The sequence below is a fragment of the Papio anubis genome, chromosome 10 (genome assembly GCF_008728515.1).
Source record: "Papio anubis isolate 15944 chromosome 10, Panubis1.0, whole genome shotgun sequence".
Classification (NCBI taxonomy): domain Eukaryota; kingdom Metazoa; phylum Chordata; class Mammalia; order Primates; family Cercopithecidae; genus Papio; species Papio anubis.
Genome location: NC_044985.1, coordinates 49,224,789 through 49,251,212, shown reverse-complemented (window position 1 = coordinate 49,251,212; position 26,424 = coordinate 49,224,789). Strand labels below are relative to the sequence as shown.

Sequence of the window (26,424 nt, the reverse complement as noted above, 5' to 3'; positions counted from 1 at the left end):
TTAAGATAACTTAGACTTTAAGAAAATATACAAAATATTCTCTAAAATGACATACATTAACAAAAATGTTGTTCTTTAAAATTACAGTGCCATAATTAGAAGTGATTAGTGCAACAATTTAGAGAGATGAAACTGGGCAGTAATGATACATACTTTTTATTTACCCAGACTGAATGTATATAATCACTTTTTCTAAATCACTAATGAATTTTCTACTCTTGTATGTTAAGGTAATATTACCAAGTCCATATAAAAATGTAAAAATTTTCTTTAAAAATGAGGTAGAGAAGCTTGTTCATTTATTGTATTTCCATAGTAGGCAGAACAGAGCTATCATTGATCATAGCCAATGACAATAGCTAGTGTAGAAATTCTACAAATACGTTACTTGAATGAACAAATACCCTACACAAGCAACTTATGCTGCTGTAATTTGAACAAACAAAATACCACAATCTTTAAGAAAAAAATTTGTCTCAGGCAAATTGTGCCTCCAGGATTTGCTTTTTTCCTTTAAACTTTATCAATATCTACATAGATATGCTGAAATAAGGATCTGGAATAAACTGGATTATCTGTGATACAACAATAGCACAGAAATATCAAATTGTGATTGGAATTACGGTGCTAGTAGAGGTTATTGAGTCAGTTTGGTTCTGAGTAACCCCAGATTTGGTAGATGAACTTAAGAAACCTCAGAAAAATGTAATCAAAATTCAATTCTGTTATTTTAAATGATTTTTAGATTTTAAAAAAATTGACAGATAACATTGTATGTTTTGATCATTTACAACATGTTTTGAAGTATAATGCATTATGGAATAGCTAATTCTAGCTAATTAATAAATTATACTACCTCATATAGTTATCATTTTTGTGGTGAGAGTATACAGCAACCTCTCTGTTTACATTTTTCAAAAATACAATATGGCATCATTAACTATAGTCACCTTGCTGTACAATTTTAGGTATAATTTTAAATATCTTAAAATTCTATTGAGAACATTACACATTCAAATGATGGCATACTGAAGACCACTGAAGATATAACTTGGATCATCCTTTGCACTTATTTTGAGGAACATTTAAGAATGGAGCTTTCCCTGTTTTCTCTGTTAAAGATGCATATCCTGAGATTACAATCGAAGAAATTAAAAACCAACAAGCAAGCAGCAAGCAAGCACACAAACAGACCTCTTTTTGTGTCCACTGAATATAGACTTTAAAAAGTTAGAAAATATTTGTGGCTAGGCACAGTGGCTCATGCCTGTAACCCCAGCACTTTAGGAGGGCAAGGCGGGCAGATCATTTCAGCTCAGGGGTTTCAGCTTGGCCAACATGGTAAAACTTTGTCTACTAAAAATATAAAAATTAACGGGGCATGGTGGCACACGCCTGTAATTCCAGCTACCTGGGCAGTTGAAGCACAAGAATTTCTTGAATCCAGGATGCGGAGGTTGCAGTGAGCCAAGATCATGCCACTGAACTCCAGCCTGGGTGACAGAGCAAGACCCTGTCTCAATAAAAAAAAGAAGTCTTAAGAAAAAAAAAAAGAAAAGAAAAGATATTTGCAACTAAAACAAAATAATTAAATTAGATGTTGAGTTGAATATGTCTATAAATAGCATTCATAATTTAAAGTCAACTTTTCTTGTTAGTGAAAATAACTTCCCTATTAAATGTAATTTCTTATTAAGATACAATTTAAAATTTCATCCTAGAAATAAAATAAAAGTTTCTGCTGCCATAAAAAGAAAACGAGGATGCTATTTCATTCAAGCTCCCTATTTTACAAATAAGAAAACTGACTATATTAGTGATCTGTAACTAAATCTAAGAAGAAAATTATGGTTTTTTGACTACCCATTATTAAAGTTGAAATTCAAAAACATAATTGTATTTGACAGCCAAATAAATAAAAGTCTTTCTTTAGGCATTAAGATATTCTATTGAGGAAAGCAAAAATATTGAGAAATCTAGTGATCTAAATTTACATACCTTTTTTTTTTTTTTGAGACGGAGTCTCGCCCTGTCACCCAGGCTAGAGTGCAATGGCTGATCTTCGCTCACTGCAACCTCTGCCTCCCGGTTCAAGCGATTCTCTTGCCTCAGCCTCCAGTAACTGGGATTACAGGCATGCGCCACCATGCCTGGCTAATAATTTTTTTGTGTATCTTTAGTAGAGACAGGGTTTCACCATGTTGGCTAGGCTGGTCTCAAACTCCCACCTCGTGATCCGCCCGTCTCGGCCTCCCAAAGTGCTGGGATTACAGGCGTGAGCCACAATGCCCAGCCACATATCTGTAATTAACCTATAATTTAGACAGAGGCAAAGGTACCCTGGCCTATAGAAGAAAGGGATTCAAACGCTAACCTGTTTGAAAGTAAAGGATATAAAAATAAATCTTATGCATAAAACTGACCCTAACTGAGGCCAGTGAAGCCACTACAGGGAAGTCTACCAAAAAGGAAGACTGTGTGTGGGGATGCAAGCCTTGTAGCCCCAGCTACCCTGAAGGCTGAGATGGGAGGATCACTTGAGCCCAGAAATCCAAGACCAGCCTCTAAAAAAAAATGTTGGAGGAGGAGGAGGAGGAGGAGGAGGAGGAGGAGGAGGAGGAGGAGGAGTTGGGAAGAATGATATATTCAATGCAAAGGTCCAAGTATTGGGGATCTGGTGCTCAATGCCTGTTCTGTGTACAATGCACAGTAGTCGATGCAGGCGACCATTCCAGTTTAGCCCCTGTGCTGCGTGGATGTGACTTGGGGACACCAGCTGTGTAAGACTGTGTTAAAACAAAAGTATGTGTGCACACATGTGACAGACAGAATTTTAAAAGTTGTGCTAAGATCAACAGTGCTCACCCTGAGGCAACTTTGTAGAGGAATCATCCAGGGATGTAATGTACCTCAGGAAGATTAAGGGGCAGCTACTCTTCCCTTGCAGGATCCCTGGGCACATCACAAAAGATCAACGGGACCTGCCATTTTTCCTGGAATCCTATCTTTATGAGGTGATCACAAGCACATTGGATAGCCTCAACACTGCCTTTTCATACCACCTATGAGTGGGATCCTCACCCTATGGTTGGGCTTAGCAGGGACAAATGTCCTCTATGGCTGATTCAAGGATAAATATAATCATTCCTGGTACTATGAAAAGTGTTTGAGGAGTTTAAAACTTGTAGAAGACTGATAAATGTATACTTACATAAATATAACATCATTTGTCTTCAAACAACTTTGTTATGCTCATTTAAAGAAGCCCAGGGTCAGATATCTGATTGTAAGTTTTATGAAAAATAAGACAGACATAAACCCATATCATCATTTAGAAATGTGCATCTAACACTTATAAATCACATCTGCTCTTTTCTAATATTTGGGGCTTAATTGAGAAAGTCACCTAGAACCAGTTTTTTAACTTGTGGAAATTCCTTCAATATTGCAATGCTGGTGGGGAAAGTAAAGACACCTCCTTGTTCCAGCCTCTTTAGCTTCCTGGTTGCCCATGGAAATCACTGCAAATTGTCCTGCAAATCCCAGCTGCCATCTTGTTTGGCAATGGTCAAGGCACTCTTCCATGTTTTCAACTTTTTATCTAAAAGGGTACCTTTAGTAGGTCAGTGAGGCACATAGCTGTTGTTGGCATGTTTCAATCAGGAGCCAAGCCAGCCTGCACCGAGATCACTGAAGGTCACGTCCCAATGATAGCACTGACTAAACTATAAAATCACTTGTAATATTTTTAATAGGTGATTCAATGATAAGCTATAAAGAAATAGAACTTGTTTGAAAGGCTGTCATCTTGTTCCTGCCTTTAAAAAAATCTCTTTTGCCAATGCTGGGGTTTTGAGAATATATCTGTTCCTGACAGAATCACAGAATTTGAGACGTCTAAGTTGATGACTTCTGCATGTCTGGAAGCTTGGCACACATCACAGCCTAAAAACGTCAAAAGGGAATGATGGTCTATGAACACAAGTGGAGTAATTGTCTGATGTTCTCAAGTGATAATAAAACTTCTAAGTTCAGTGAAATAGTTTAATTGCATCTGCAATTGCATCTCAGAATACAGCATTGCATAATTAATATGCCTGTAACCAGCACAAGTGTCATTTACTCTGAAGGGCAGCTTCCTGACAGAGCAAAGGGCCTGGGGCAAAGAAATCTAGCAGGAGAGAACAATCTTCTATGTAGAGTTGACCCTATTTTTCTTTTTTCTTTTTGAGACAGAGTCTTGCTCTGTCACCCAGGCTGGAGTGCAGTGGTGCGATCTCAGCTCATTGCGACCTCTGCCTCCCGGGTTCAAGCAATTCTACCTCAGCCTCTCAAGTTGCTGGGACTACAGGTGTGTGCCACCACACCCAGCTAATTTTTTTGTATTTTTAGTAGACATGGTGTTTCACCGTGTCAGCCAGGTTGGTCTCGATCTCCTGACCTCGTGATCCACCCACCTTGGCCTCCCAAAGTGCTGGGATTACGGGCATGAGCCACCACATGCAGCTGACCCTATCTTTTTAAGAGAAGAAACTTCACTGACTGTCATGTTAATTATATTTATAATTCTTTTTAAAATATCAATACCACTCCAATTTTATACCTTCACCTACATGTTGAAGTACAGCTAACAAAAATATACGCAGTCCATAATTGATTCATCTACCAAACAACAAAAATGAATTTCCATTGTTTTCACATATGTTGAAATATAAGAAACATTATTACATGACAAAAAATGTTTCCAAAAGAATAATAGTACTTAGTCATTCTATTTCAGTAAAGTGGACAAGATAACCAAATTAATCTTAGACTATTTATAGATGAGGTGGTCACCATGGGATTCTTCCATTCAATCACCCGTGTTCAAAAATGTGCAAACAATTTTCTAAAATTGTTCAGGTAATAACTCTCTATTTAAAGGCATAGGAAGAGGTATTACAATTTCTGGAAATCTGCTAGAATTATAAGAGAATCTAGGTGACAATTTAGGTAAAAATTATAAAACTTAAGGAAATAGATGATCTTCCAGAAAATTATAAATTGGTAAGACTGGCCCTAGAAGAGGTACAAACTAGACTAGACAGATTACCATACAAGGGATTGAAAAGCATGTTTCAAGTTCTACCACTGGAAAAGGTAAATAAAAACAACAGGGTATAAAGCCTTACAGAAGCTTTATAACATAGGTCTCCACATTACTTAAATCATGTATTCACTAATAAAAACTTTTCTTGACCTGAACACATTTTTCACTCATTCCACAAATGTCCATACTTCCTCACTTACTGAATTTAGAGTCCATTATTCATCATGGTAGTCTCTCCCTTGCACACACACTCACCCCCAAGGCCTTTCTCTCTCTCTTCTTCAAACTAGTGTGACAAAAAAAACCACCTGATTAAATTCAGTTCTCCTCCTGCTATGAACCTGTCCCCTAGAAGTTAAACAGATGACTGCAGCTAGAGAAAATGTAGGATACTGTGTTATTGACATAACTTTTGGTATATGACCACAAACAAAAGTGGGTCCCCTGTAGTGTCTGGCAATCTTATCACACTTTCCTTGGTAATTCATGCCTTGGCTCTATGACATTGCTCAAAGAGGCACCTTTGCCTCTTCAACCATCCCACATTCCTTCCCACCTCCTCACTCCCAGTTCATGATACTGCTTCTAAGAAAATGGAAAGAGCCACAGTTCAACTTCCTCCCTTTTCTATCACTGCATCCTCTATACACTTAGCATTTGTGATCACGTAGTCTGTCTTCAGTCATGTTATGATGAAGAAACATCCTTCTCCTCCCTAAGGCCAACCCCTTCTCTTAAGACTTAGGTTCCATTTCCTTGCACCAACTTAGGTTTTCACGACTTCAGTTATGCCCTCTCTCTTCCACATCATCATTTTTCTCTATTTTACTAGATTATGCCCATTTGTATGCAAATATGTTCTAATGTCTCCCATCTTAAAATCATTATTTTCTTTTTCATCAGCTCCCCATCTCACTATCACCCTAATTCTTTGCTCTGTTTTTTAACAAAACTTTTTTAAAGAGTGCATTCTCCATTCCTCAGCTGCAATTCTACATTGAATTCCTCTCAATTAGGCTTCATTACCACAGCTCTACTGAAATGACACTTATCGAGGTCAGCAGTGAACTGGAATATTGCCAAATCCAATGGTAAGTTTTCAGTCATTATCTTCCTCAATCTCTCAACAGAACTTGACGCTGATAATCACTTTCCTTTTCGAGACGTATTTCTTCACTTGGCTTCTAGGATACCACACACTCCTAGCTTATTTCCTACCTCATTTGTTGATCTTTCTCAACCTCTTTGCCTGATTTCTTCCATTCTTCCTGAACTCTACATCCTTTAGCAGATTCAGTTCTGAGACTTATCTGATGCTGTCCAAGGAAATCAAACCCAATCCCATGTCTTTATGATGAATCTAAAATTTAGATCTCTAAGCTGAACCTCTTCTCTGAGCTTTAGACTCATATCTACTGTTTACTCTATTCTGCAACTCCACTTGAATGGCCAATAGGCTTCTTAAACATAGTATGTCCAAAAAATAACAATAATAGGTAATAAGGAACAAAGGACAGAAGACACATACTCCAGGCTTCTACCCTCTCTGGGCTTCCTCATGACAGGAAATGGCATCATCATTTACTAAAGTGCTCTATTAAAACTTAGCTCCTTAGTGAAAATGGCTGATTTTAGGTCCAGGAAAGAGGAAATACAAGATGAGCCTGAAACATTGTATAATACCAGAAAGTAAGGAAGAGGAAAAGTGAGATAGACCAGGGCATGTCAAAAGGATACAACAGCAAACCTGAAAGAGCTCTCAATGGTCAGAGTTGAAACAGTTTAGGCAACAAATATTAATGGTAATATTATATTATAATCCCAAGGAAAAAATAAATATATATGAGTCTATATGGATCTAAATAAATGGCTGAGTAAACAAGTAAATGAAAGAGAAGAGAAAAACTGCTCCTTACAAAAGGTTTCCAAAGAACATATACAGATCATCCCCATTTAAGAAGTAAAGTTTTATCACCACCATCGACCTTGAGTGTGAACTGGGTTTGGTTAGTTGTTTCAAAAAAACAGAGCATGAGAAATAAAAACAGTAATGCTACAGTGGATAAATCTGGCAGACACTATCTCAACCAACTGACTAATGTGAATATTACTAGTAATACATCATGCTGATATTATATATCTCTGATACGATTCAATATGAAGAGTACTTTACTTCTCTGGTGTTCTTCCAAAAAACCCTTACCCGAAATCTAATCATTAGAAAACATCAGAGAAAACTAAGATTGAGGAACATTCTAAAAAATGTCTACTCATGCTCTTCAAAAAATCAGTATAATAAAAAACAAGGAAAGACAAGCACTGTCACAGATCATCACAAAATGATGACCGAATGCAGTGTGGTATCCTTGATTGGATCCTGTATCAAAAAAAGAATATTCATGGGTAAAATGTGAAATCTGAAGAGTCTGTACCTTGTTTAATAGCATGATACCCAGTGATGGTTTCTTTCTTTGACAAGTGTGCTATCGTTATGTAAGAGGTTAACACTGGGGGAAGCTGGGCAAAGGGTGCACTGGAACTCTCTGTGACACTTATTTTAAAAAGCCTATCAATAATTCATGTTCATCTCTTTCTCTCACACCCCACAGCCAAACAATCAGCGTTTTCTTTCAGCTCTGCCTTCAAGATGCATCCTGAATCTGACCACTTCTCAGCATCTCCACGACTACCACCTTAGGCCAAGTCCCCACATCTTTCACACTTCCACTACCTGACAATAACTTGGTATCCAGTCTTCACACAAGTGTCAAGTCAAGCTCTTTTCTGACATCTTATATTTGTTATTATTTCTCCTGGAAGCCTCCTCCTACCACAGATATTGCACTGCCTACTCTCTCACTTCACTGAGCCCCCAAAATATTCTCTTTGGAGAGGCCTTTTACAAATATCTTTATTTAAAATAGCTATCCCCATTCCTATTCCTTAACCCTACTTTATTTTTCCTCACAGCGTATTTGTGACATTATAGAGCTATTTATTTATTATCCATCTTGATGACTAATGTAGACATCATGAGGGGAGGGGTTATCTCTCTTAGGATGGATAAACAAACACCTATTACTTGGTATTTATGGGAAAAAGTATAATCTTACCCAAAGCTGATAGGAGTATGTATTTTACTGCCTTTTGGAAAAAGCAATATGCCAGTATCTATTAAGTCAGTGTTAGTCCATAAATGTCTGTCTCATAAAAAGTAAAGTACAAGTCTATAAGGATACTTTTTAAAGAACATATATTACAGCCTTGTTCATAGTATTATAAAAACTAACCTGAAACAAATGAGCACCCATAGGGGAAAGACAGACTAAACTGTTATATGTCCATACCTTGTAATATTATGAAATTATTAAACAAATAAAAGTTACTATAATACAGCTATGACAAATAACTTGGGGAATTTCCATAAGGTGCTGTCCAATGAGAAAACCAAGATGAAGAAAAATGTATAGCTATGATCTGTTTTTTTGACACAAAACCCTCATAGAAAATATGGTCCATTTTTTGACTAAAAATTCCTCTTAGAATATGTAAATGTTTATGATTATTCAATATTTTAAAAACACATAAAAGAATATAAACTAGGTTGTCAACAAGAGTTACCCACAGGGGCAAGAGATGTGAATGAAGGACATAGGGGAAGAAGATGGACAAGTCAAGCCAAAAAATAAAAAAGAAGAAAGAAAGAAATATTAAACAAAGTCTGTAATATGATAATATCCATGCTTTTAACATAAAATTCTTTGTATGTGTGCATAAAACAGAATTATTCAGGGAAATCAATTTTAAAATACAAAATGGCTTTTGGACATGGGGCTCACAATTTTTTCAAACAAACATCAACTTTTAAATATAAAATTAATTTCAGGGTTACTTAATCTTACAAAGAAAACAGAATTGCTGGTAGAATTGATCAGATTCCCAGGAAATGCATAAATTCTTACAGATGGTCCTGAGAACACAGCTTAACTGCAGACTATGTTAGTCAGTGTGCTTTCATGTTCAGCTGCAGAAAATAGAAATCGATCCTAAAAAAAGAAAAACTGATATCCACCGATAGGAATAAAAGAGGGAGACATTTACAGAATTTGTTAGCTCAGCTTTTAGTTAATCAAGCAGTCTATGGCACCTACCTTAAGTATTTTCATGGATATGTTCCTGCATGGAAACCATGCGATTTTTGTACTGAAGAACAAGAATGCCCGAATAAGCTCTTGAATGGTTGCTAGGGCTGCCCTGACAAGTTTCATTCTCTTAAAAAACATGGAACAAACCACAGCCTTTCTAGCAATAATATGTCCGTATCTTTTCTGCCACAATAAGATGTTAGGAGTATCCCAAATAGTCCCCTGTAGAAAGTGCTGAGCACCTAATAAGTATTTACACATGTTTAAGTTCTTTCATTTCACCCCAGAAGCATTGCATGTTGTGGCAGACAGAAGGGGTATATAATCATGTAATTAGTCTGACCCCAAATTGGTCTGTTTGTAACAACATGGAGCACATAATGCCAATGTCAAATATAAAGTGTAAATAAAGGAAAAAAATGTATGATATCCATTCTGGATATCATATTAGGGAATTTTATTACAGAAGCCTCTTTGTAAATAGACATCACAATAGATGCCTTCATGATAAAGTGATTTTACCATAGGGTGAATACAGAGGAGCCCTAAATGAAGATTTTTTTAAAAATATAATTACAGAACTGCAGATTCGACGCTGTTCAAGAGAGAAATATTAGTGGCATGATGATGTAATAAAAGATGCTTAGGTTCTGGAGTACCAAAAAAACAGAGGTTGCCATATTCTGGAAATTTCTAACCTCTGTGACTTTTAACAAATTACTTAACATCAGTCTCTTCATTTCTCATATGGGCATATGAACTCCGATTTTATACTATATAGTGAAAATAAGTAAAACATTTTACTTATTTTTATATCATGGGACTTACAACATATCCTCAATATATTAGTTCTTTTTATTAACCAGAACATTTAAAAAAGAAACAGAATGTAATAGAATATTTATAAATTTAATTAGCAATTGGCTATGAGTAATTTCCACTATTCACTTACAAATAATTTCACTGCTGCAGTGTTGTTTTGAAAAAATATTTAGTTTAGTTTTTTTTCACATTTATGAACTATGGGATCAAAGTGAATTACTAATATGGGGTCCATGGTTATTGGTGACCCAACACATTTTTCTTCCTCCTATGTTTTCTAGTAACATATTCCATGTCTCCTTTCTTGTAGCACTACAATGGAGAAATGAATGAGACAGTCAATCAAAGGACCTCATCCACTGGTGACAGTGTTTGATTCAGTGAAGGGTATGAGGCCCATGCTAGGGTTGTCAGTCAGGCTCCAGTTTAGAAAATAGAGTCTGTGCCAGTCAGGCTCCAGTTTAGAAAACAGAGTCCGTGCCAGGTGGTCTAATGATTCCTGTGTGAAGAAATTTCATACAAGGAAGTAGTTACAATGGTTTTGAGGGAGCTGAGACCCCAAATAAAAAAAGGGAAAAGAAACTCAGATATTAGCAACAGTGGTTAGATGCCACCACCCCTCAGGCTGGAGGCACAAAGGAAGAGGTGATGTAAGTCACCAGAGATCAAAAATGGGTGCTGCCTTCTGGGAGCTGAATCCCTGGGGAAGTTGTTGCATGGAGGCTAGGAATATAAAAGTTGGTCCATTGCAACAAGGCCTGAATCATGAGAAGATTTGGAAGCCACTGGATATTCCACCTGAGGCATGGATGGGTGGGTGAGAATATTCTGGTGTATCCCTTACCTCTGCCCTCCATTGTCCCACCAGTGCATCTTATTTGCTGAACCCATCTGGAAGGGAGTAGGCATGGAAGTTGGGAAATGCAGTTTGCCAGAGATCCTATCTGAGCACAAATGGACACATACTTGACACATTAAAATAATCTTGGAGATCTAAACTGTTGGAGCTAGGGGTGGAAGAGATGCCTTCTTGTCTTCAAGAAGAGAGCAATGCGTATGTCTGTAAGTACAGAGACATTTTCCATAGATCATCTGGGGAACCCACAATCCCATATACAGTAGGAGAAAATGAGTCCTTCGCAGAGTGAAGAGAGATCCAAGTCATGGTGGACAGGATAGGTATTGAGGTTATCATTTGAACCCCCAATCCACTTTGGCCTAATGTGACCTACTCCTGACTCTCGATTACATGAGCTAGGATATCTCTGTTTTATCTAAGCTAGATAGTATAGGGCTTTCATCATTTGCAATAAAAAGTCTTGACTAATATAACCATAATCATTAACTTTGACTATTTTAAAGAAGTACTAGGACAAATGCCTTGTATTACCAGTAAAATAAATGAAATTAAAGAATGCATGTGGTTATGTATTACCAGTAAGATAAATTAAATGAATGTGGTTATGTTGACAGGCCTTTGTTGCCACAATACTGAATGAATTCTCTCTCTTTTATCTTGAATAAATAATTTAAATAAAAAACCCTCCTGAAGTTAGAAAAGTAATTCCCTTCAGCCTTTTAAGATAGAGGAGACAGTTGTATTCCTTGATTCATGTCTGGTAATCAGACAAGAAGAATGCAGATTAATGCCAGATGAAGGTTATTAAAACAAAAATTCACTACAAAGAAACAAAAATGAAGCTGAAGTTCATCTACAGCTATAGAACATGAGATGCTAAGCAGAGCAGTGTTGTTCTATTTTATCCTACCTCAATAACTGAAGATTTTTAAAAAATAAAGTAAGCGAATAATTTATTGTTTAACCCATTTGCAAAAAAAAAAAAAAAAAAAAAAGGCACAGGAGGCCCAGTCAACTTCTTTATCTATCTACATCCTGAAACCTAATGTTTTGAGTTTTTTCTTCTTCCACTTCAAGCAATGCCTTTATCTTTTATTACTCTCCAATTAAGTGGAAAATAGACATAAATAAATGGGTTTTCCTTTATAGGACAGAAATCACTGGAAACCCAAAGTTGGTTAGTAGTTTTTGCTTGCTTGTTTGTTCGTTTTGACTCCCTAAAACTGAGAATCAGATCTTGTCAATAAACATTTTGTCTGAAGAATGAACTTATAACTCCAATCCCACAAAATTTGCTTCCATTTAATGATATACTTTTTCCAGGTTGAAGTTTTCTGGAAATGAGAGTTAAGTTTTCTCCAATCCATACAACATACTAGTTGACAATTATATTTTTTAGCATGGTTGCATGCTAAAAAATGTCATGTCTATTAGTCTGAAGTTCTCAAGCAGAGTATAAGTTCCTTAGGACCGAAACATGCTTTTTAGTCTGCTCATACGCAGCAATATGTCTTCAGTGTAGTCTTTGACATGCGGTGTGCGCCGTTAGCCCTCATATAAATTGAATTTTAATAAACTCTTGAGATATATAAAGAATTTATATATCTTTAGTCATGTGAGGTACTAAAAGCAGAGACATGAGAGTTTCAGTATTTTACAAAACTAATTTTAATGGTAATCAGCATAGGTGGTTAAACTTGATCAGAATCTCAATCTCTATCACTTCCAATGGTACCGTCATTTTATTCTAATGAATAATACTTTCGATAAGAACTAAAGGACCGCTTGTATTTAATGCAGAATTTTTTAAATTAAAGATTTTAAAAACAGTTTTATTTGTTACATGGCATGGAAATGATGAAAATATTTTCATTTTCTTGTAGAAAGCATAGCATACCATAGTGGTTAACAGTGCCGGCACGGGAGTTTGAGCTGGTTTTAAGTTTTTAATACCAGCATTTATAAACTGTGTGGACTTAGATAAGCTACTTATCCCCTTTGCATCTCAGTTTCCTTATCTGTTCCATAAGAATAAACTCTGTTAGAACTAACATCCCTACTCACCTCAAATGTTGTTTTGTGAGGATTACATTATATGATGCTTCAAAAACATTCAACATTAAAATGAAGGATCAGACGCAAGAGGGTTATTGGTAGTGCTGTCTTGTATAACTTTCATCTTATTATCTCTTTTTTATGTGAATTTGAAATGCATTTAAAAATGTATTTTAAGATAATCTTGAACATTTTAAAGGTCTCTTAATGCACATACATTGCCACATTAATTAGATACTCATGTGAAATTAAAGAAATTAATTTAGAATGAAATAGAGTCAAAGGCAATTATAGTTTTACATTAGGAAGGATATTTTTCAGTTTATCATATTAATAGGTCAAAATAGGATTACCTGGCTATGTACTATTAGGAATCTGATACAACTTTACATTCATTATTAATTAGAAAGCATTAATGGAAGAGTATCTCCTTAATTTAGGACAAAGTATATCCTATGGCTACATTAAAGGTGAAATGGTGGAGGCACTTCCATTTTTAAAGCACTATACCCTTTCTAGTACCCAAAATAACCTTTTAGAACATGTAATTACAAAATCCCATTCACAGTAGACACAACAATTGTTAAAAACTTAGCAGGGAATATGCATTGCAAAAAGAAAAACGTAAAATTCCGCTGTGTATAAAATAATAGTTAAATACAAAAAGATATCTAATGTGTTGCCTAAATTAATCTACATATTAAATGGAATTCCAACGGTGTAACAAGTTTGCTTAGTAGCTTAAAAATATTCTTCTAAAATTTAAATAATAATTACGTGAGATAACATTAAACGTTAAGAGTACGGTAGTGTACTGGTTTTCTGTTAATAGTGGTGGGTTACGAAAAATTGAGAACTCTCATCTGAGATAATAAAATTTACTACAAAGCCATAATAAAACACTAATGCTGTTTGTAAAATAACCAGAGCATGTAATAAAAAGAAAACCACAAACACTGATCACACTATATGTGATAATTTAGCATAAGAACAGAATTACAAATAAATAACAAATAATATATTATTTAATATATCATTTTAGGAAAACTGGAAAATTATTTCTAAATGTCACACAATATGCCAATAAAATTTTCAAATGGACTAAAGGTTTAAATACATATAGAAATTTATGAAAATCATAAGAGCAATTATTTGTGTACAATTGATCTTGGCAGTAGAAGTTTGCCTACACAGTTCCTAATGCTAAATTCATAATATATTTGACAGTATAAATATGTTTCACTAGCAAACATAGATTTAGAAGAAAAGTGACAAAATAGGAAAGATATTGTGTATGCATTCACCAAATAACTAATCCTTAATATTATAAAACAATAAAAAAGAAAATCACCATCATAATAAAAAACCTGGATAGGCAATTCACACACATACACACACACATACACACATACACACACACACACACATACACGGCAAATGATTAAATACATAAATAATTAGCGTCCTAATATTCAGAAAAATTCAAGTGCAAGCATTGGTATATGTTTTCACTAATCATATTAGTCTGTATGTATGTGGGGGGGTCTATAATGCTTGCATATATGAATGTATTTATACATACACAGAGAGAGACAGAGGAAGAGAAAGAGAGAGAGCCAGGGTGGGTGGGCAGAGAGAGAAAGAGATTCAGACAGACATAAGAGAGAGAGAAAATACCTAACCAGTTTCAGTAAAGTGTTTGGTAAGGTGTTGAGGAAATACGCACTCACATATTAGAAGTGGGCATATAAATTGGTAACGTTTTCTGGAAGGCAATTAAAAACAATACCCTTTTAACTATGATTTCCACCTTTAGAGATTTGCTCTAAGATTAATCTACAAGTAAGCCATAAACAGCAGTAATCATATTGGTGGAAAATTCTAGAAAACTATTATAATACCAAAATAGATCCAGTTAGGATAAAGTATATACAAATAAATTGTGAAAATATATATAGATTTTTTAAATCACCCAGAACTCTACTACTTGTTGAATATTACCATCTATAGAAAATGTGTGTTTTTCTTTTTCCTTCTGGATCTTATTATACCACGAATTTAAGATTTTATAAAACTTGATGAAATTAATATAATTTTGCAAACTTCTTTACAAATGTGAATATATTTTATGTCAATAGATACATTTATTCAGCTGTTTTTGTTGATTATATCATACTTAATTATGTGGATTTTCCAAAGATTATTCAACAAATTGCATAGTATGTAGGTTCTGCATAGTTTTTCACCATAAGAAAAAATACTGCAAAAATCATCCTTAAAGCTAAAACTTTTTCCTACATTTCAGCTTTTTAAAGAAACAAAGAACTGTTAAATACATCAGTTCTAAATATTTCAACATTCTAATTTACTAATAAATGAGAATGCTGAATTCTGATTTAGTAATAAATGTAAAGGTTAACGAAACTATATGAGGAGTTTGGCAAGTTACCTAGTTCATACTGGCAGTACTGTATGCATAAATTGAAATCTTCATGAATATCTGATATGAAAACTTATTTTTCAACAAAGCTGAACCTATTGAAGCAGACCCTAATTGTATTTAACAATCTTAATAGTTGCTATACAATTGGCCTATTTCAGTTGACTCATGTTATGCTTAAGATGAAGAAAACATTTCATCAGTTGAATCTTTATTAGTAAAAAGTCATGAACATACCAATCAAAAATAAACATATTTAGGAACTAAAGTAAGGAGAATTAAATGAGATAATTTGTTTAAAGCATTGTGCACAATGCCTGCCAAATGATAAAATGCTCAATAACACTCGCTATTCTGATTATTCCCATTAAGCAATGTGAGGGAAATATTGGACAAAGGCCCTGCCATCAAGGAACTTAAAATAATTGTAATTATAAATTTCAACCATTTCCATACTCTCACTTCAAAGCTACTACAGAAGAGCTACTCTGTTGAAAATAATAATGTAGGCTGTGTTTATCCTTTTTGTACTCCATTCTTTAATTTTTCAAATAAACATTTGTTTATCAGACATTGAAGGGCATTTTAAAAACATATGACTTTTCTTATTAATGTTCATGAATTACTTAGTTAACTTAAGTCCCTAGGTTTCCTTTTGCAGCCTCTCTAGCTTTATGCCTATTTATAAAAATCCAAGCCAAAAGTATGACATCGGTCTTATGTAACCATGATCTTAGCATAGCATTTCATTATAACTGATTAATGACCACTATAATGGGAAGCCTAATCATCAATTCTTTTGGCACATAAAGAGTTCTTGAAATATATATCTATAAATGTATATATATCTGCAATATGTACTAATCTCTCCAAGCCAAAATGATGGTTGTCATAGAAACAGCAAACAGCAGAAAGTCGGATCTGACATAGCAAGAAGATAATGGACAGCATCTTTGGAGGAAATCATAAAATAGGACAGGCTATGTTGGAAAAATTATATATAATATTAATTGCCATGATTTCTTCCAAACCAAGGTTCTCAAAGATGGAATTAAATACCCTAGCCTCTGATAAATTTAAAGTATATACATTTTTAAAAATGTGGGAGTTGTAGACATTAGAACAAATTTCAAGATCAAATATAAATAACGGCCAGGCACGGTGGCTCACACCTGTAATCCTAGCACTTTGGGAGGCCTAGGTGGGAGGATTGCCTGAGGTCAGGAGTTCAAGACCAGCCTGGCTAACATGGTGAAACCCCGTCTACACTAAAAATACAAAAATTAGCCGGGTGTGGTGGCACTCGCCTATAATTCTAGCTACTCAGAAGGCTGAGGCAGGAGAATCGCTTGAGCCCAGGAGGTGGAGGTTGCAAGCGAGCCAAGATTGCAAGATTGCATCACTGCACTCCAGCCTGAATGACAGAGTGAGTCTCCATCTCAAAATACATATACGTGTGTGTGTGTGTATTTATATTATATATACAATATATATACACACACACATATATACACATATGTATATATTCTTCATGTGATTTGTAAGTAAAATATGTGCATTTTCCATCTCACATGATATTTCCACCAACATTACAATCCAATGGCATAAAAATATGTAACAGTTTATGTATTTTGCATATCTACATGACACAATTAATGGGACCCAGCACAGAATGGGTCTCACTATGGAAATATCTAGCGCTTTTAGCACTCTATTTAGCAGTCTTCACCAGTTTTCATGTTTCTTTTGAAAATTGTTTTAACTGAGTTTGAGTTTTTGATGTTTTCTTTCTTTTTCTTTTTTTTTTTTTTTTTTTTTGGTGATGCTAAGACTGTTGCAGTTGTACATTAAGGATTGTAAAGAGACTTAAGAGTTCACTATATAAATCAAGTTTCATAAAATTTTATTCAAATGTCTAGAACTGTAAATTATATAACTCAGTCTTTACTACTACTCCCTTATTATAATATTTGTGAGATAAAGGCAAATGCAACAAACTGAGATTCCATTGTAATTTTCACTCACTGCAAATACTTTTCTACCTGAAAATTAAATATCATTAAAAAGATGTTTTTCCAAGTTTTTAATGTGCTGATTTTTGGTTGAAAAGTAAGTTACATTTTTTGTTTTGTTATATTTATTCTGATTGCTCTTTCTTCCTCACATTTAAAAACTATGCTTTTGACCTTAGTCCAATTCTCAATGGAGTTCAGTATTTTTGAGACTTTAACTATTCCAGTTCCTGCAAGATCACTGTAGCCGAACATGTAAAACATATGGTACAATAATTCTGTGGCCCTAAAACATTCCCAGCTTATTTACAAATTCCTCAAACAAAAAAGAAGGATTTCTTTTTATATACAAACATGTACTTCCCAGAGTGAAAGGATTAAATATTATTGCAGCCCATTTAGAAATCGCACCAACTGTCTCTCTCTCTTTTTTTTTTTTTTTTTTTTTTTTTAAGCAGGACCATATTTAATTCCTTCCTGCATTCACTTGCACACAAATACTCTTCCCTCAAGCTGTCAGAAAGCATCAGACTGCCTGATCTGCACAGTGAATTTCAAAACCTTTTGAGAAACACAAGGACATTTGCTTCAGGCACTGATTTCATCATCACCATCATAAACACCAAGTATAAAGCAAGTCAATCTCTGGTATTCAAACCAAAGCTAGAAGATGAAGGTACTTTGAAGATGGTTAGTAGAATTTTAATCACCTAAATTTGTTTGGATGCGTTTTTCAAGCCATGAGATTTCGCAGTTGGGCAATCATTTATTTATTGCCTGTGACCACTCCTAGATGGCCCCAAAGTAAGGATGTGATTCTCTAACAAGAGGTTTATAAAATACAAACACTCTAAGATTTATTTGTAAATAAATTACACTGTCAGATGAAAATGTTTTGATCACTAATGTGAAGATGGTATCTTTAATATTTAATAGCAACTTTAATTCTTGTGCTCTTCATGAAATGTAGCTACAATATCAGTTCCACCTACGAACATCCTGAGTAAATAATAGATGTGGGAAATTTGGAGGTTTTCTATGATGTATTTTGCATCTCATGCTAATAAAGCCATATCCTTCAAATGATGTCAGCGATAGTACCATTAACATCACCAGGACTACCTTTATATTTAGCTTTTCATGGGAGTTAAAACCACAGTGGCTGTTGTTTTTCTAGATTCATTGTTACAGATAAATAAAATTTTATTTGAAATTTGGTCCAATTGTACTTTTGAGCTTAAAGCCAAATTTAAATGAAGTTTGTTGGGAATTAAAACAAACAAGCAAATATAAAATCCAACTCTGTCCCTAGCCAGTAAAGTTGAATATAATTACTCCATTCAGTCAGAAGCTGTGACTGAGTGAGTCCAGTTGAAATGCAGGGTAAGTGGGTTTCTGCATTCTTGAATTATTGAACAAGTAATGCAAGGTCCTGGAGTTCAAAAGATAGAAAGATATTATCTTTTTTTCAGGGAGTCCAGGATATCCATTGATCCATCTGGCAAAAGTGGAATACACAAAGGTTTTACCTTTAAAGTAAATGAATTAACCCTTGATTTGTTGCTGCTGTTAAAGATTCACACTGCATACTTCATCTAACCTACTTTTCATTGTAACATTTTCACGTTATCACAAGTAGCATTATGTCACCAAGACAAACCAATTTCCTTCATGTAAATGTAAAACAACATGTTTGCTGTAAGATATTTCCATCAATGTCAATGACATACAAGGAAAGTCTCAACAATCTGCCCTGTCACTTACTTACAGAAAGGGGAAGCAAAATGTTCTTTCATGCTCAAATTGAATTCTCTGCCCACTATTTCATTTAGCTCATTGAATTTGTTCATAAACTCATCACTAGCACTGTCCTAAAGTCACAAAAAGGCAAGAAGAAATGAGAAGCCAATTACATTTACCAAAAGATAGATTCATTCTATATAAGAGATGCTGGCATAAAAGATACAGCTACGTCTTTCGCTTGATGATTCGTGTCCCTCTACTTAGTAGCCAGGCTTGTAACTGAACCATCAGAGAGCTGTGTGGTCTGGTAGAGAGGCAGACTCTAGGGATCTACATTAAAGTCTTCTGCCACCAGCTCACATTTTGATTCTTGTCAAATTACTCTCCCTGGACCTTAGTCTCCACATCTGCAAAATAAGGGAGTCAGCCTAGACACTCTCAAAGGTCCTACTAGTTCTCATAGTCTTTGAATTCAAAATGAGGTTTGACTCTTCATTGTTAGTTTTTTTCTCAGTTATATACAGAGCACTAGATTCTCTTAAAAACACTAACATGGGTTTTCTTCTTCAATTTGCCCAACTTTATAAAATAATTATTAAAGTTTTATATTTACGATCAGGCTAAGAGTAACCCATAGTGATAGATAGTTCTCTGTAGGTCATATTGCCATTTATTCTTTACCCTTCCTCCTCACTGTTTATCTGAAGTCATGGTTCTGATTACACATTCAATTACAAGTTGTTCAATGATGCATATCACCATTCGCTTCCAGAGGAGTATTGACAAATGCTTCCCTTAAAACCCCTGAAAATTCACAAAGAAAAGTACATGAACAGCACAACAGGGAGAAAAAAAAAACTTATCAAACGTTGCAGTTGCCTTCTTTAATAGCCTAAGTATTCTCCTCTGACCACAGTGGATATGTATGTGTCTTCTCCTTTCTAGACTAGAGTAATGGTGGTGAAGTGGAGCAGTTATAACCACACATCAAAATAGTTATTAAAAAATAAAACCACTCTCCACTATACTGTTAACCTTCCAGGGAACTGTTCAGGTGCTCAGAACAACTGCCTGACCTATAATTTTTCAAACCTCCCTAAACCACCAGAACATCACTTTCATCTGGAAAGCATCTTGAGCCATAATTGTAAGGCCTGATGATGTTTAAATGTACATTATAGGTACTTTGTGAACTCACAAGCTATAGAAATCAATAAGTGTCTGCATAGAGAAGTCCTGCAATTGATTTTTCCAGGAGAGAGCCAATTTGTAACTTTAGGAAAGTCATAGACACCTAGGATGTTGTAAGTATGCTGGCAATTAAAAAAAAAAAAATCACAGGGGTGTGGAAAACACTGCACTGCACTGCTAGATGAGGAAGCATCTCAAAGATATAGGGTTTTAAACTGATGATGATTTTTAGGAGTGACTAAAGGAAAAGAAAAAGATTGAGAAATAGTAGGTAGCTCCTGCAGTGCTCTAGGACTGGAAAAAGAAGAGTTCTCCCAAGTACACAGAAAGGATATGAATAGAGTGCTCCTAAGGGTCTTGAATGTAAATATGTACTATTGCTCATCTAAGGGTAAGAATATCCAGTGGACTCATTTTCTCCAGCTTTTAAGATGTGTCAGAAAATAATTCATTCACTCAATAAAAAAACTGCAAGCATCATCTAGTGCTCAGTACTCTTCTAAGCATCATAGGTAATGGCTCAGTGGGAAAGGCAATGTCAATGCCATCCACAAGGTTACAGTCACTTGGAGGGAGGTGTGAAAAGGCTTTAGATAAATCCCAAGCAAAACTTATCCTCTGAAATTCTACTCTCTGGCCATAACTTTTCCACGTAACTGGGGAATCATATCCTCAGAACAGCAGCTGTATTCTCCCTTCTCCCAAGTGTTTTTATCTCCTCTTTAGATTTTTACACTTTCTAAAAGTTCCAAATAAAATAGGTTCTACTGCAGTCAAGAGACAAACGTTTTTATTCAAAATGATGCTAACAATGATGGAGAATTATGAATACCAAATAAAATTTTGAATCCTGGGGGAGAGAGAAGAGGATTAAAATAGGATCTCAGGTCACAGAACTACATTGGATGAACTTCAGTGTAATTTTTTTTTAAATTATGCTTTAACTTCTAAGGTACATGTGCACAACGTGCAGGTTTGTTACATAGGTATACATGTGCCATTTGTGCCATGTTGGCTTGCTACACCCATTAAGGCTGTTTTGGTGAGTTTAAACTCCCCAAATACAAATACCCCAGAAAAATAATGCTAGAAAAAAACTATTGTGAAAACAGCCTCTCTTGAATGATACTCTTTTATGCTGAATAATTTTTACCTTTACTCATGGACTATAATGTTAAAAGGAAGTTTACACCTATCATCTCATGAGGGCTTCTAAAATATAATTTTGAGATTCTTTTCCCTTAATAATTGAAGTTGAATGAGCACAGAGCTGTTGGAAAAGGATCACCTATTTCACAACCTTCATATGTGCATCTGTTACCAAGACTGTAATTTGAAAATGGGTAGAATTTTAAGTTAGAACACATCATACTAAGTTAGATGGTATTACTCACATGAACTGCTTGGGAGAAGTATATACATGAAGAAAGCTGCCCTTACTCAAGAGCATGAACCTAGCCTTGAGTCTGAGTTTTACCTATGTCCAAATAACTATAGGTTCTCAAGGTTTTCAAGGCCTTGATTTCACATAAGCAATCTTTATAAAAACAAACATCATTTTCTCATCTAGGAAGTAATTACATGTATTAATTACTTTAATTAATACATTAATTAATATATTACATTAATACAATATATTACATTGTATTATATTACTTGTAATTAATGTGTTAAACTCAGCACTGTAAATATTCTGCAACTCATTGACCAATCTATAGAAGTTCAAAATGGCTTAACTGATTAGATTTCAAAAGATAGATTTATTTCGGCAAGCTGAAGACATTCATTAAATTATTTTCAGTTGCCGTCTGCTTACCTCCGATTGGACTCATTTCTGCCTCCTAGATACTCACTCCATAGAAATGAGTAGAAGTACACTGCTGAAGTTTAATTAACCAAAATTATATCATGTTTTACAAATACTTTGGTGTGATGAAGAACTTAAGAGCAGATACAGGCCAGTGAATTAAGCTAAAGCCCCCAAGAATGGCCCATGCAACACAATTTAGAGCACAACTGAAATAGAGCTTTAGATACTCACTGGTAAAATCATTAAAAGTGAACGATTGACACTATCAACACTCTCAGCACTGTCACAGCTGAAAACTTCATCATCTGATTCCTGCACTGAAGAGCAGGGTGAGGAGCCGTCGACTTCTTCAAACTTCCCCTTTAAAATTCCACTCATAGCTGCAGCGCTGTCACATGTACCTGTAACGGGAACAGGAGCAATGGAGCTGCTGATTGGATAGTCAAAGTCTCAAAGTCATTTGGGGGGCTGTACATTTTTGAACCACACATACCACATTATCATATCCATGCAGAAATTATTCTTCTCATAATGTTAGAAAGCATTGAAAACAATTCTACCCTAAGTCATCATTTTTATTCTCGTCCTGACAACAGTGTCTTATAAGAAAAAGTAAAAATTAAAAATATGAATATATTTGCTGCATAAGGAGATATGGCTTACTGTTTTGAAATGTCAAAATGGGAGTCAAATACACTTATTTGATTTGTTCTAGTAAATCGTGTATTGTCATTGACAGAGCCAGAGTTCAGAACAAAATAGATCACTCACTTCCATGCTGTCATATCCAGAGCATACTGATTAGGGTACGTCTATCTTGCTTGGGATTTCTTTTTTCTCAGGTATAAAGGCATCTACTTTCCTGGGGCTCTTTGTCCATGAAAAATCAAATTGGTTGCTAGCAATGGCGATACCTGCAGAATTTAGATGACTTATCATGTCTCCAGTCAATTTAGCAGAGCTACAGGGAATACTTGAGTCCTATGTCAAGGAGTTTGGCTGAATAGATTTTATACATGGCAAACCAGAGTCCTTAAATATTTTTTTGAATAAAATATTAATTTAAATCTTTTCACTCTCCAGATTAACATGATCAGTGAAAGCCAGTCATATGCAGCCTGATACATTTCTTAAAATTTATTTACGTCAATTTAGATGAATCACTAAACCTGAGAGTAGTAATTTCTTCATAGCTATATAGAGAAGCAGTGAAGGTGATCATGGGTTGCAAACAAAGATTCCTACACTGGTAGGTAACCTCAATAAGTAAGTTGGGTCATATGTAATAGAATCATACTCATCTTAGTCTTCTCTTTTGTCCAGTTATTTGCAACAAAGATACCAAGAAATACTTCACCTGAATGAAAATGATAGCATAAGTATAATAGTAAACGACCTCTTATTCAAGGAGACAATAGGTAGCAAGAAGTGTGACCTGTGGAGAGCCAGAGAAAGCATGCTCAGGCCAAAGGTTGAAGCTGTTACTTGGGTCCAGGTCATTTTGCTCTATGCTTTTCTTATTTAATCTCCTCTAACTCTGGCCAATGCCCCATTCATATTTAGATTCTACATTTTTCTTTCTCTTACTAATTTTGTTTACAAAGTCAAAGGAGCAATATTTAGACTGCTTGTAAATTAAATCCCAACTTGAACTGGCTCTACAAGATAGCCCAAGATTGGTTTGGATAGATAACTTGGAAGGGTTAACAGACTAGGGAATCAAAACATCTCTTCCCCATCAGCTTAACACACTATCTGAAATGCTCTTGACTGGAGATGCATCAGTTTGGGGAACAAACTTGTTTACAAAAGACACCTGCACAATATATGATATCAAGGAGAGGTGACATCTTAAGCCATCAAATATCAGCATGGTGGTCCTATCTATACCTTTCTGGTAGTAAGAATCAAGTCTAACTGAAGGGACTTTTTTATTTTTTTAAGAAAGTAGCAAACTAGAGACTGACCACCCTCCTTGTGTGACTCGTGGACATCATGCTCACCCTTGATTTTGGTAGGTAAAATTCCCTGGGGCATATTTATTCCATATCTTTCTGTTGACCGACTTCTTCCATTTCTTTATTTTCTGCTTCCTCATATCCCCAGCTTATAGATGGCTTTGGCTTCTGACAGACTTACCTCTACCTTATCATATCCTCATATTCTGTCGGCCTCTATGCTGAACACTAATGACTCCTTTTTTTTTTTTTTTTTTAGGGAATTTGAGTATCATCCTTTGATCCTTTGGTTGAGTATCATCCTTTGGTCATTTATGCTATTCTATAGAAAAGAGATCTATTTGTCTGTCATTTGTTTACGGGCCATTCATTATTCAGTAAACATCTACTGAGCTTTTATTATGTTCCAATGACTATTTTAGATGCTGGGGAGTGACAAAGAAGCAACATCAACAACATTAAGTTTTGTTTTCTTTTTTTTTTTTTTTTTTTACTCTAATGGTGCTTATTACTGGGTGTTATTAGGGAAAGGAGTAGATAAATAATAAGAAGAAAAAATAAATTAAATATATAAACATCATATGGAGATAAATACCATTGAGAAAAGTAAGTCATTAAGTGATATGGTGACTATAGGGTTGACTGAGCAAGAACATTTCATTTTTAGTTGATCAGTTAACTAATGTCACTTCACGAAGAGTTAATAACATGGAGGAGGTGAGGGAACCAACAATTTGGACTTCTTAGGGAAAAGCAGTCTAGGACAAAGGAGTAGTGTGTGCCAAAGCCCAAGAGAGACACAGTGGGTGATAAGATCAGACAGGTCTTCAGGGCTTGACTGTGTAGAGCCTTCAAGGACTTTGGCTATTTCTCTAAGTGAGATGAAAGCCACTACAGGTACTTAAAACTATAGGGTTTAAGTAGTATAGTGCCAAGATCTGGCTTTCATTTTAAAGGGACAACTCATCAGCTTGTTATTTCATCAGAAAACAGAGGGTCTATAATAAAGAAGGTAGCTTTGGGCTGGGCGCGGTGGCTCAAGCCTGTAATCCCAGCACTTTGGGAGGCCGAGGCAGGTGGATCACGAGGTCAGGAGATCGAGATCATCCTGGCTAACATGGTGAAACCCCGTCTCTACTAAAAATACAAAAAACTAGCCGGGCGTGGTGGCGGGCGCCTGTAGTCCCAGCTACTCGGAGGCTGAGGCGGGAGAATGGCGTGAACCCGGGAGGTGGAGCTTGCAGTGAGCCGAGATCGCGCCACTGCACTCCAGCCTGGGCGACAGAGCGAGACTCCGTCTCAAAAAATAAAAATAAAAAAAATAAAAAAATTAAAAAAAAGAAGGTAGCTTTGATGGGAAAAAGGAAAAGCCTAGTAGGGAGGATTTAGTGGCTCCAATAAGCAGTTACAATCAGAAAACCTGACAAGTCACCGGGCTGAAGAGGTCAATAGTTCCTTTGGGGTGGGAGTTGGGGAATAAGAATTTAGAAAGAAGTTAAAGTGGGGGGAAGGTCAAAGTGTTTCCTAGAAGAATTTAGTTACTTAATTTCACCTAGGACCATCTCTGGTTTCTAGCTTTGTTAATTATTTGACGATGGTGCAGGCACCTTACCTACTAGATTTAAAATAAGAATCATCCATATACTATGTACCACTTGTGGTGCTACTGTGGCAAAATAACAACACAAATGTAAGCTTTCTTTTATCACTCTAAAGAAATATTTCTTTTAATTCAATAGAGTAAGGCAATATGTGGATGGTGATCATTCTCAAGGATGTATTTATTGATGGGAAGATGGAGGCACGGAATTAATAACGATTTTATCTACCATTCACCCTAAAGTTATTTATTCAATATTTTTGAAAATCAAATCACCACTACCTGCTACAATAGGGACTACAGGACTCTGGATCTGGGTTGACCCTGCTTGAAAGCCAAGCAGCCTGCACCTTAAAAACTCACTTGTAGACCTAACAGAACCTTTATTTGGTTAGACAGACGCTCATCTTGCAGTGATGTTTGACAGTTTTAGAAATATTGCAGGAAAGTTCTGAAGAACTGAAAGCTATTGTTGATTTTTTAAAATGTTGTTGTACTTTATGTTTATCAGTTATAGGAAACTATTTGGAAATTGTTGCACTATATAGGTGTTTAATTGATTTCTTTATCTAATATAAAATCAATGTAAATAATTTCTGTCAATGTGATATATTTGGTCACATTTATACTTCTATGCCCTGGAAGCTCTGAAGATACTTGCACAAAGTCATTAGAGAAAGATTGAATTGCACAATTATAT

At 35.3% G+C, this 26,424-nt stretch overlaps 1 protein-coding gene across 1 annotated transcript in view; it reads right to left on the bottom strand.

The window, feature by feature from the left end:
- The window catches only part of CSRNP3 (cysteine and serine rich nuclear protein 3), a 221,467-nt gene that overhangs the window by 178,967 nt on the left and 16,076 nt on the right, over positions 1–26,424 (bottom strand). The window contains exon 2 of the mRNA XM_009182353.3: positions 22,398–22,567. The gene's annotated coding sequence lies outside the window, so the exon portion shown is untranslated. The remainder of the gene's footprint in view (positions 1–22,397; positions 22,568–26,424) is intronic.